Source organism: Dermacentor silvarum, chromosome 8, assembly GCF_013339745.2.
Source record: "Dermacentor silvarum isolate Dsil-2018 chromosome 8, BIME_Dsil_1.4, whole genome shotgun sequence".
Lineage (NCBI taxonomy): Eukaryota > Metazoa > Arthropoda > Arachnida > Ixodida > Ixodidae > Dermacentor > Dermacentor silvarum.
Genome location: NC_051161.1, coordinates 69,983,475 through 69,994,331, shown reverse-complemented (window position 1 = coordinate 69,994,331; position 10,857 = coordinate 69,983,475). Strand labels below are relative to the sequence as shown.

The 10,857-nt window shown below is 43.4% G+C and overlaps 1 long non-coding RNA gene across 2 annotated transcripts; it reads right to left on the bottom strand.

Annotated features, from left to right (window-relative positions):
* Positions 1-1,879: 1,879 nt before the first annotated feature.
* LOC119461399 (uncharacterized) lies at positions 1,880-10,601 on the bottom strand. 2 transcript variants are annotated; one of them, XR_007468398.1, is made up of 4 exons: positions 10,361-10,601; positions 7,701-7,786; positions 4,509-4,563; positions 1,880-1,984 (listed from the first exon to the last, which is right to left on the bottom strand). It is a non-coding gene; the product is annotated as an uncharacterized LOC119461399 (long non-coding RNA). The 2 variants fall into 2 exon arrangements; XR_005193977.2 differs by lacking the exon at positions 10,361-10,601 and adding an exon at positions 8,316-9,366.
* Positions 10,602-10,857: the final 256 nt, after the last annotated feature.

Here is a 10,857-nt window from a genome sequence, read left to right as displayed (position 1 = left end):
TGACTAGTTTATAGATCGACAGCCTCAACCTCCCCATCAGCTCCTGAAAAATTGTCACAGCAGGACCAGCAGCTCGTCACCATGCTGCACTGACTAGTTGATACATCGACAGCCTCAACCTCCCCATCAGCTCCTAAGAAATTGTCACAGCAAGACCAGCAGCTTGTCGCCATGCTGCACTGACTAGTTTATAGATCGACAGCCTCAACCTCCCCATCAGCTCCTGAGAAATTGTCACAGCAGTACCAGCAGCTCGTCACCATGCTGCACTGACTAGTTGATACATCGACAGCCTCAACCTCCCCATCAGCTCCTAAGAAATTGTCACAGCAAGACCAGCAGCTTGTCGCCATGCTGCACTGACTAGTTTATAGATCGACAGCCTCAACCTCCCCATCAGCTCCTGAGAAATTGTCACAGCAGTACCAGCAGCTCGTAACCATGCTGCACTGACTAGTTTATAGATCGACAGCCTCAACCTCCCCATCAGCTCCTGAAAAATTGTCACAGCAGGACCAGCAGCTCGTCGCCATGCTGCACTGACTAGTTTATAGATCGACAGCCTCAACCTCCCCATCAGCTCCTGAGAAATTGTCACAGCAGTACCAGCAGCTCGTAACCATGCTGCACTGACTAGTTTATAGATCGACAGCCTCAACCTCCCCATCAGCTCCTGAAAAATTGTCACAGCAGGACCAGCAGCTCGTCGCCATGCTGCACTGACTAGTTGATTCGCTTGGCATGCGTTCCACTAAGCTGTAGAAACGGTCAGCTCGAAGTGTGTTTCCATCGCTGCCCGGCTTGCATCAAGCGCTTCTATGTCTTGAATAGGCCGTACGAATTTCTGTACATGAAAATCCTTAAAACATAACTGCATGCGCGTACCTGGTGCAAAAAACGACAAGAACATCTCCAAAAGATCTCAAGTAGACTTTTATCTGCAACAATTTATATGCATTTCGTGCATCTTAACGTGCGTACGCAAGTATTGCTGATTTCTGCATTCCGTATTTGTCTTCGTCCCTACATCACCTTTCTGAGCGCGGGGTATCAAAACGCATAGTATCTGGCTGACCTCCATGCCTTTACTTCTCTCTCTCTCTCTACTGAACAGAAAGCAGCGGCTGAGATCTGTGCACTTATGCCAGCTGTTCTCTCATTTATGCATTATCTCTCCTTCTTTTCCAACAGCAGTTAACAAGGTTTGCAAACTTGAATAATGAATCGAATGTTCTCCGGTTCGATGCAGTCTTCGAATACCAAAGTCACTATTCGTAATTCGGAATTTGTTTTAATAGTTTTCACATATTTTCAACTGCGCTCTAGAAAACCTTGGGGTAAATGTACGATAAACTTAATATTCGCGGTCATACAAACGTAAAGCATGACAATTTGAATAGTAGGCCAGAGTGCGGCGCTTAAGAAGTCAGACATTAACAAATGAACCACAATCATTCATACATTCCGAAGAGCAAGGGGTATACGAACAAACAACATATTTGTTCCTAATGCTCCATTCATATTTTTTATAGGTAAAACTTCATAACGTGTAGTATAACGACAAAACTTCGCAACGTTAACAATACTAGTATGCGAACATTCCTTTGTGATAACGGCGAAATAGCTGTTCGATATTCGCAAGGTAATCAACACGTGTTTCGAGTAGGTTGCACTTTGCCTTTGGCACTGTTTAATCGTATCGTTTTCGTTTAACGATTACCTTTGGCACACACGTGATAATGATTTAAAAATGTAATTTCTACATACTTTCGTGCTCTTTATTTTCTCTGGGTTATGGAGTTTATTTCTTGGAGGTCTTGAAACTCCAGGTGTATGTATTTCATAAAACTAAAACCGAGGTAATTGAAATCAGCTCGAATCCAGTACTTGGTGAGTGCAAGTAACTTTATTGAGCAGCGAATGCAGGTTGATCTCGTTGGTGCCGATCCAATGGCCTGTTAATTGTAAACACCGTGTTTTGTACCTGCAAAGATTGACGAAAGGCTGTAATTTTACTGCAAACCCAACATACTATCATACTCGTAGTCGACATAACAGTGTCATCAACCATGCTAGAAGGAAACGCTTGTGTGCGCGGTTCGCTAAACCGCCAGCGTTAAATTATTGCTTTCTTTAATGATATTCCAACGTTCCAAACCTTTGGCGCCTGTTTTCCGTAATAATTGAGGGGCATATGGGAGCACGCAAGAAAAACAAAATAACGGGCTAAAAGTCAGATAACCGAGGTGCCCGGTTTTCCTAAGTGACAATCACATAATGCTAACCCACAATGACAAGACGGAAAGCATAGGAGGAAGAACTTCTTTACTAACGTGAAATATTGAAATTATAGATACGGGATTACTAAACTGGACACTCGGTGTGTTAGCCCAGGCCTCCATTTACAACCTTTGTGGTTGACCTAGAACATCCTTTCTACCAACAAAGCATCACGTGGTTTGAGAAGTGATATTCTACATCCGCTGTCAAGGCCGTGAGCGATTGTGCTTGCTAACAATCTCAGCGTTGACCTTAGCACACACACAAGCAAACAAGAAAGTGGACGAGCAGACAGCGCCACGGTAGATCAACTGATAACAGTATCGCACGCGTAATGCGAATTCATGCGTTCGTATTCCACCTCGGGCCAATTACCTTTTCGTCCACTTTCATATTCATTTATTGAGAATTTGTACGTTTTACTTATTTAATGAAGTAATTGCCCTTATGCTTTTCTTGTTGTCATTATCTGTTGGTTTTATGTGACACTAAAGTACTAGTAACATATAAGGTGCAGAGGAACAGAATCGTCTTTTTAGAATCAGTGTGTTTAAATCGATGTGAAGTGTAGTTATAGCATTGACACATTTGCTATAATTTCCAACAGAGTATGCAGTTGAAAGTCAACAAGCGCTGGGGGAAAACACTCCCAGCACTCATGGTGTGAAACCCTTGCAGAAATCTTAGAATTAAGAAAGAACTGGAAACCTAAGGTACAATTTATCAAATAAACACACAATATACACATGAAAACAAAGATAACTATCTCGTGGCCAAGAAATTAAAGCTGTCAATGCTTATAATATATTTGCAATAAGCCAAACACTTCACCGACATGAGTACCATCTGATGGTGCTCTGACTGTACGACGCATGCTCGTTGCGCGCTAATGAATTTTGACTGTGGCTTCTTACAGTAGCTGCGCGCGGGCACTATAATTATGCTTAAACATTAGCCTACAACTGAAGTTTCAAGGCGAGCATTTTATGACCAGGCAGCCGGCAGATGTAGCGCTCCCCCTTGCAAAAGTTGCCAGCTTTATTTCATACTTCACGTTTAATTGTTTTTTTTATCGAATACAAACTTAAAACTGCTTCCATTCCAGACATCTTGACATCATTGGATGATGATCCTTTTGATTTATTTTCATATTACAGCCACCCAAAATCTCGCAACCTTAATAAGCGAAGCTTATGAAATGTAAGTTCATTTCAACCATGAAATCCTTATGGCTTCTGAACGCAACACATAATGATACACAAAATATAGGCATTTGTTGTTTTAGCAGAAATAATTGTTTCCAATACATGTATTCACGCTAAATATCGCAGTTACAGTAAAGCAGTTGCTTTTAGGCTAAGAACAATCCATTATCGTTTGACGTACTTTCGGCAGAAGCTCTGCATGCGTACCAACGCATTGTGATTCTTCTGAAGAATTATTCACAATTGAAAAAAAGCTGAGAAATCCCAATTTTCTTTACTTCATATAGGACAACTGTATTGTTGTTCATTTCAGCTACATGTTTATTTCCGAATTTACAGCCACTAATATAATTCTCAACAAAATATGCAAAATAACACTGACATTACTACCGCCTTCATTACTAGGACGTTCTGAAAGGATAAAATATAGATATTGCTACAATGATACAGCGGTAAAATATCGTTCCGTAATAGTATTGCTAGCGATACAACAATCTCAGCTGGTGTTCAAAGCAGTTTAGTCGCAATTTCATTTGTTTGTGCGTAGTCTGTACTGCAGGGTCATGCATCATGCTAAAATACCCGTTCTTTCACACCGAAATAAGTTATAATGAGAAATATCGTAGGAGTCTGAGGTGGCAATACGGGTACTCTGTGATTCAATGAATTGTGCCACTATAGTGTTTACAGTCGCACGCCGATGCTTTTGGTTCGATTCAATTTTTTCGTCCTTGTATCTTTGGTGGCTTGTAGCTATAGGCACGTTAAAGATCTCGTAACTCATAAAGTTCGCTAACGCTCGAGGACTATCCGCCCATGGGCTTAGCTTTGCCAGGAGAATCAGGAGGTCTAACTACAGGGAGATCTTGCTCTTCAACGGTTTGTCCGCTATTTCCCCACACGGGTATTGCTTTTAAAAGAGTGTGGGGTAGATCGTGTCGCCAAGGTAAATTTGGGGTAAGAATGTCATGCAACACTCCCGCTGCAAAATGGACCAGCAAGGCGACTCGACGAAGTACTCACATGCACGCCCCACAAAAGATGGCTCGCAGGTCTCGCCTGGTTTGCAGATGTTGCTCTGCGTGCAAGAGAAAAAAAAAACTCAATTAATTATTTATCTGTATTTCCTTTGTTAACCATATCAGATATTTTAATAATATTTATGACTTAGAGTGCGACAAGCGAGCAAGCCAGAACACAAAAGACGCACATTCATCTATGACGTTGTCATGCCTCTCCTCTATGTTTAGGTAGAGTAGGTACATTATTATGCTTGATACTTTTGTACAAACCATGAACACTCGGCATGGTTCAACAAAACCTGTTTAGCTAGTAGTTAAAACACAGCGTATACATGACATTTTAGTTCAGGATCAACCAGGGTGACAGACGGAATGCTGCAAACAAGAAATGCCTTCAAGGTGTCCTGGCTCTTCGGGAGAAATGCCGATCTGAAACCACCACATGCCAACATGCCCGTGCATTTAGCAGAAATAGTGTCAGTTTTCTCACTCGGTAATGCTGGGAGACATTCTTCAACTGAAGCATATAACTATGTAACTGTCTGTTTAATTACCCACTAATGTTGACCATTCCTTTAGCCGAGTTTCCAGATTTTATAGAAGGGTTGGAAACCCATGAATGGGTGGTCAGTGGAACGCCTTGAAATGTAGAATATCGAGCTTCGACGTCAATTTTGTCAGCTTTGTGGTTCCTCTAACAAATCATTGTGATGAATCGTGAATATGTATACGCTCTCCTCAAACAGCTTCTGTCTGTTCTCTTTCTTCCTTTGTTTTTTTTTTCGTTTACAAAAAACGAAGAATCTTAAAGTGAAACAAGTGGAAAATTCCACGCAAATGTATGACCCAACACTTTGTTTCACACAGTTTATCATTTATCTTTTGTTACGTTCATTCTGTTAACGTTTAGTGTGCACCATGCCGGACAACATAACATTTCTGATATCGGTGACGTTTTACCTAATGCCACATTTTGATGCAATGCCACTAGAGCCGCTGACGCAGCAGGTATGGGGGCGTGTGTCGTTTATGGAGAGAGCAATTGTATGAACACTCCAAATTTCGGTTCCATTAGTATGATGTCATAAAATAAAGTGCACAAGCCTGCTACCCAGGGGGCACTGGTTTATCCCAAACATAAGTAGGGAGACAACAAACAACGGAGACGTGCAGAAAGAGTTCCCAGTAATTGTTCAAAAAGTTGGATACGTGGAATTCTTTGTATTTGTGTGTTTTCTCAAAAATAAAGGTAGGACATTAGGCAACGTAACAAGAGCTTGGTGGCGCAACCCGCCACTCCCTTTCAAAGGGGACGCTCATAGGATCCATTCATTCGTCCATCCATGGTAAAGCATCCGGCTTGTGAGCGCGTGGTCGTAGGTTTGAAAATCGCTACCAAAAACGTTTTCCTTTGGCAATTTATTCTGTTTCTTTATACTTACTTGTTTATAGCGATTACGAACACCGGCGAGAGCTTGCGCGGACAAGGAACGCGCGAGTGACCCAGGCTTCCGAGAACAAGAGCGAGGGTGACTTAGCTTCATGGCAATGCCCTTTCCCCTCACACAACGCCTGGCACGCTAGCTCCGTCGATGCTCGCAAGTTACGAGGAGTTGCAGCCAATGAAAATTTAGGTGCCGTTTCGCCGCTACAGAGGCCGGCTTTTATGCTCAGTGTGCTATTCGATGCCTTTCAATCAATAATTCATTGCTGTCATATCCTACCTAAACATATTGGAATGGCTGAACTTGTTTTAAAGCGTATCTTTGCTTAACGTCTGGGGTTCGGCGTGGCGACTTCTGCTGTGTTCCGCCGGGTCGATCGGTATCGTGGGGGTTGTATTTGTTGGTATATATCAAGGTTATATGCGTGCTGCATGCAGCTACCAGCAAACGGCTTTTGATACGCCCTGTATGCTGAGGAATAAAGTAGTGCCACGAAGTGTAGCCCTATTCGGCATTATACCAAGAAGGTTACCACATAAAACGTAAACATATGTTGGCAAGTCATATGTCCCTGTAGAGCAGGCAAACTTCTTATCCAAATATGGCATTTGTGTGAATGTATTATTTTATTTGTCTAATGAAACAGTTCCATGTTTCCCACCGGGTATTGTGCCTCTGTTAAAAAAAAGAGTAGAAAATCTTCAAATACTGCTGCACCTGTCATTGAGATTTTTACCTCGGCAAGCATCTTACGTGACTTTCGTCCTCATGACCTGGCTGTTGCAGACGTCTTACTGTTCATCCTCCTAAATACGTGTTTGCTTTTCGGCATAACTTGTAAGCGGTGTACTGATTAAAATAAAAATTGCATGAGGCTAAAGGTGTAACTTTTCAAGTGGGCAAACAATGCATTTCGTTGCATGCTGCACTGAATGATGATACACATCATAGTATGCATCATCGTTTGCTGTATAGGATTTATTAGCACCGTTTGGCATACCTTCACATGTCCAACGCCAACATGTGTGTCGCATCTGCATAATTTTTCTTTCGTGGCGCGAGCTTTGTCCTTTGCTTCGGAATCACGGCTACTTCACTGCGCCCTGCTGTTGTCTTAATTTGTACCATTGCTATGCGTTGGCACTACATTTATATCGGTTATCTATCGGTTTCTGTTACAGTGTGCTTAAAGCACTCTCATTAACAGGACGCTACAGCTGTTTTTAGAATCATGAGCACAAATATTCCTAAAGATTCTGCCAGCTTATTAGCTCCCAGAAGTCGAGTAAGAGCCCACCGATAAACTACGGCATCAGAACTTCTCGACGACTATTTCCTTGCTGTAACACTTTCAGGTTTATTAGCAAAATACAAGCAAATGAAATTTTCTACTGATTTTTCCTGAGTGAGCAGCGTTGTACTGTGACGAACATGATTACTTTCGCTCACAGAAGCGCAGGTAATGTGATTTGTTTTCTGGACCGTACTAATGCGTTAAGGAGTATTATCCCTCTAGGGCCTCTGGCATTCATAGTAGGTCTGTCCGCAGATTTCACGCATCTGCTTAAGGTCCATTCTGGCTGCTGACAACAACTTGTGCTTTGCACACGACTTTTCATTAAAAACATTGTTTTGCGGTCACACACAAATAAAATGAAAATAACCTCCATCGCCATTTTTATGTAAGTCGCCCTTACAATCAGTGGTATTTTGGTATAAATTTCTTTTTAACACAAAATTGTACTTACCCCACATTTGACGCCTTGCTGACGCCCCCGTGAGCCCCCTCCTCTGCCTGGAGGTTTCCCAGCGGGTGCCCCCTCCGTCAGCATCACTGCGGGAGGACTTGATATTGAACTTTCCCATAGTGTCGAGCACACGAACGCTGAGAGAATCTTACATCATATGAAAACGGCATAGTGAAAAAGGGCTTATAAAAACATGTCCCATCTTTAACCTATCGACCGTTCTCTCAGTCTTTGCTGCATGTATGCTGCCTTACTTTATTATCACGACGACTGTACATAAACCTCCACAGCGCACTCTGCTAGTGGTCAGCGGACATCGTCCGGTATTTTCAGTTTAATTTCAAAGAAGCTTTATTTTTCGTAAAGCGTTCAGCAGGTCAGTTTATCGTAATCCAAGGTCGGTGCTCTTCGTGTTTTTACTGGAACTTTGATACGCATGCATGAATGACCACCGTGTATAGTCGCTTACGTAGAAAGCTCCAGGCCAATGTCTAGATAGAAGCCCACTTCGGCTAACAAATTACTGTGTTTAAGATTGACAAACATAACTTTAGAGGTACGTATCCTCCCATCCCGTAGGATAGCTTCAAAAAACTTCACCGCCTCGTAACGCACCTGCTGAGACAAGAAGGATAGCTAGTACGAGCACCGTTGTCTTCATCTTGGCGTTCTCGGTGCTTGCAGGCAAGTGGCGATACAAGAGTAATTGGCACAAGTGTCGGGGTCTATACTCGAGGAAAAATTGTTTGAGTTAAGTCCGCTGCTGCTTATATAGGTACGCTGTTAGAGAGGGAAAACATTCTTGCATCGCTCCAGCTTACTTCCAGAATATATAAGTACCATTTTTATGTGATTTTTTTCCTCAACATTGTTTACGAAAGCTAGGTAAACTGAGCACGTAGCTCTCCTTATCCGGCTGTTCTCCGAGGCTCGCTTCCCGGAGAGTGGGAAAGTAATAAATGCTGAAAGGCTTTGAGCCAAATCTTTGAGATGCGAGCGCCGATTTGTTTGGCACGTTTCCTATAACGCCACGTAAACGTCGTATGGCCTTGTGCTCTTTGCTGTGGCCATACTTAGTGTTAGGCTAAGCTTCCCGTCAAGTACAAGTAAAGCTGCAAATAATAATTTTATGTCTGATAATTACTCAATTTTTATTTTTCATCACATACCTGTGTCATATGTCCTCAGCCACTCACCTTCAAAATTATTGATATGAAAATTAGTTTTTCCTTGTTGCCAAGCATTCGACGCGGTGTGGTATGGCCGGTCTAGTTTTCTAGTAAACACTAACATTTTAACACCCTTACTGTAGCATAAGATCTCCTTTGATCGTTCCAAACCACTAACACCTTCATCCTCAAATGGTAAACTAGAATCATTGACGGAAAGAAATTAAGCTTTCTTTTTTCCTGGCTTTTCGTGACGAGTAATTATGATGATAGGTTTGATACAGAACACGACAACTGCGTGAAATGAACGCTAAGTGCTATCGCTGTCTAACTGTCGCGTAAGATAAATTTATGGGCATAAGAAAGTCAGAATGAGCACAGTTTTAACTATGCTTTCTCTGAGTGAAGGTGAAGCTTTGTGGTCGCTGTCATGCAAAATATTTTTCATTGCCTTAAGGGTAAGGGGGTTAGCCATTGCAAAAGTCACAGGCCTACGCGGCACACGCAGCACAGTCACAGCGTAAGCTGGCTGAGCGGCGCAATAGTAGCTCCAATTTCGGCACCACGCACGACAAGGTCTTCGCGGCAAAGTGTCTTCGCCTCGACTTTGACGAGAACGATCTGAACTGTCCGCCCGGCGTCAGCGTCAACGACGAGCGGCGGCTTCTAATGCTCTCTGCTCAGCAGTCGGCTGAGCCCGATGATGCCTGGTTGTAGCCGCGCGCGTAGCTCTACGATTCGCTTCTTCAGCAGCGGTTCGTACCTTGCGAGGAGACGCCATAACGTGTACCGAAGAGGTACCCAGAATACGTGGCGCACATCTAACATGGGGATAGCGTTGATTGCGTGCCTCGTCTGAATCGCATCTCGTCGCACGCGGTCGTTGCAGGCACGTTAACTAGATGGCGCCACCTTACTGGCGGATGCTCGGGTCATCTGCGCCTGCGCGCGCAGGTGCACAGGCGCAGGGTGCGTATAAAGGGAATTTTCCTTCTGCGTGATAGCAAGCGCGGACGGCTGCACACAATACAGATATTGATGTGCGACCCGTTCGCGAACATTTTTTGCGAATCTGTGTCCCATTTTGTCGAAGGGCAGAAGGTGCAGACGTTTGTACAGGAGTGGGTTCCTAGATTGGAACTTTTGTTGCACATGCCGAAATACTGATGACATGTGGTCAGCAAACAGCTGACGGTTCACCGATATAAGATCCTGTTAGTATGTTCTTCAGCGCTCGTAAGATCTGTGACATGCGAGGCAATAAAGAAAAAAAAGCTTACGTGGCTCAGTGGTAAAGTATCCGACTTCCACGCGGAAACCTGGGTTCGATCCGGGTGGAGAGCGTTTACTTTTTTCTTCGCATTTCCGGCGATAGCGTCTACGGGGTGGCGGTGGCCTCATCGCGACCAGAAACGGTTATTGGAATGAGCCCATAAAAGCTTACGCTGTAAAAACTTTGCCATTGAAGAACTTGGCAAGTTCGCAGCTTACCTGTTTAGACAAGAACGATAGCCAGTAAGTGCACAGCTGTCTTCATCGTGGCGCTCTCGGTGCTTGCAGGAGAGTGGTGATCCAACACTAAGCGGTACAAATGTGGTGTTCACTACTCGATTCCAATGTGTTTTTATTTCGGCCGCCGGTGCTTATATAGTTGCGCTGGTAGAGAACGAAAACATTCTTGAATCGATCCAGGCGTCCTCCAGAATGTCTGATCAGTAGCATCTTTGGGTGAGGTTTGTCGATTACAGTTGAATACAAAAGTTAGAAAGTCTGAGCGCATGCTGTGCCGTGACAGTTAGAATTCACGAAGAATGGTATTGAGGCCAATATCTGCAATGCGAACAGTGTTTGGTTCGGGATGTTTCGGATAACAAAACATAAACTTCGCACGGCCTTGTGCTGCTTACTGCAGCTGTATACTTCTTGATGTGTTACGCTTGTCCTGAAGTGCAAGGAAATCTATATTCATTAGTTTTGCAACTGATTAT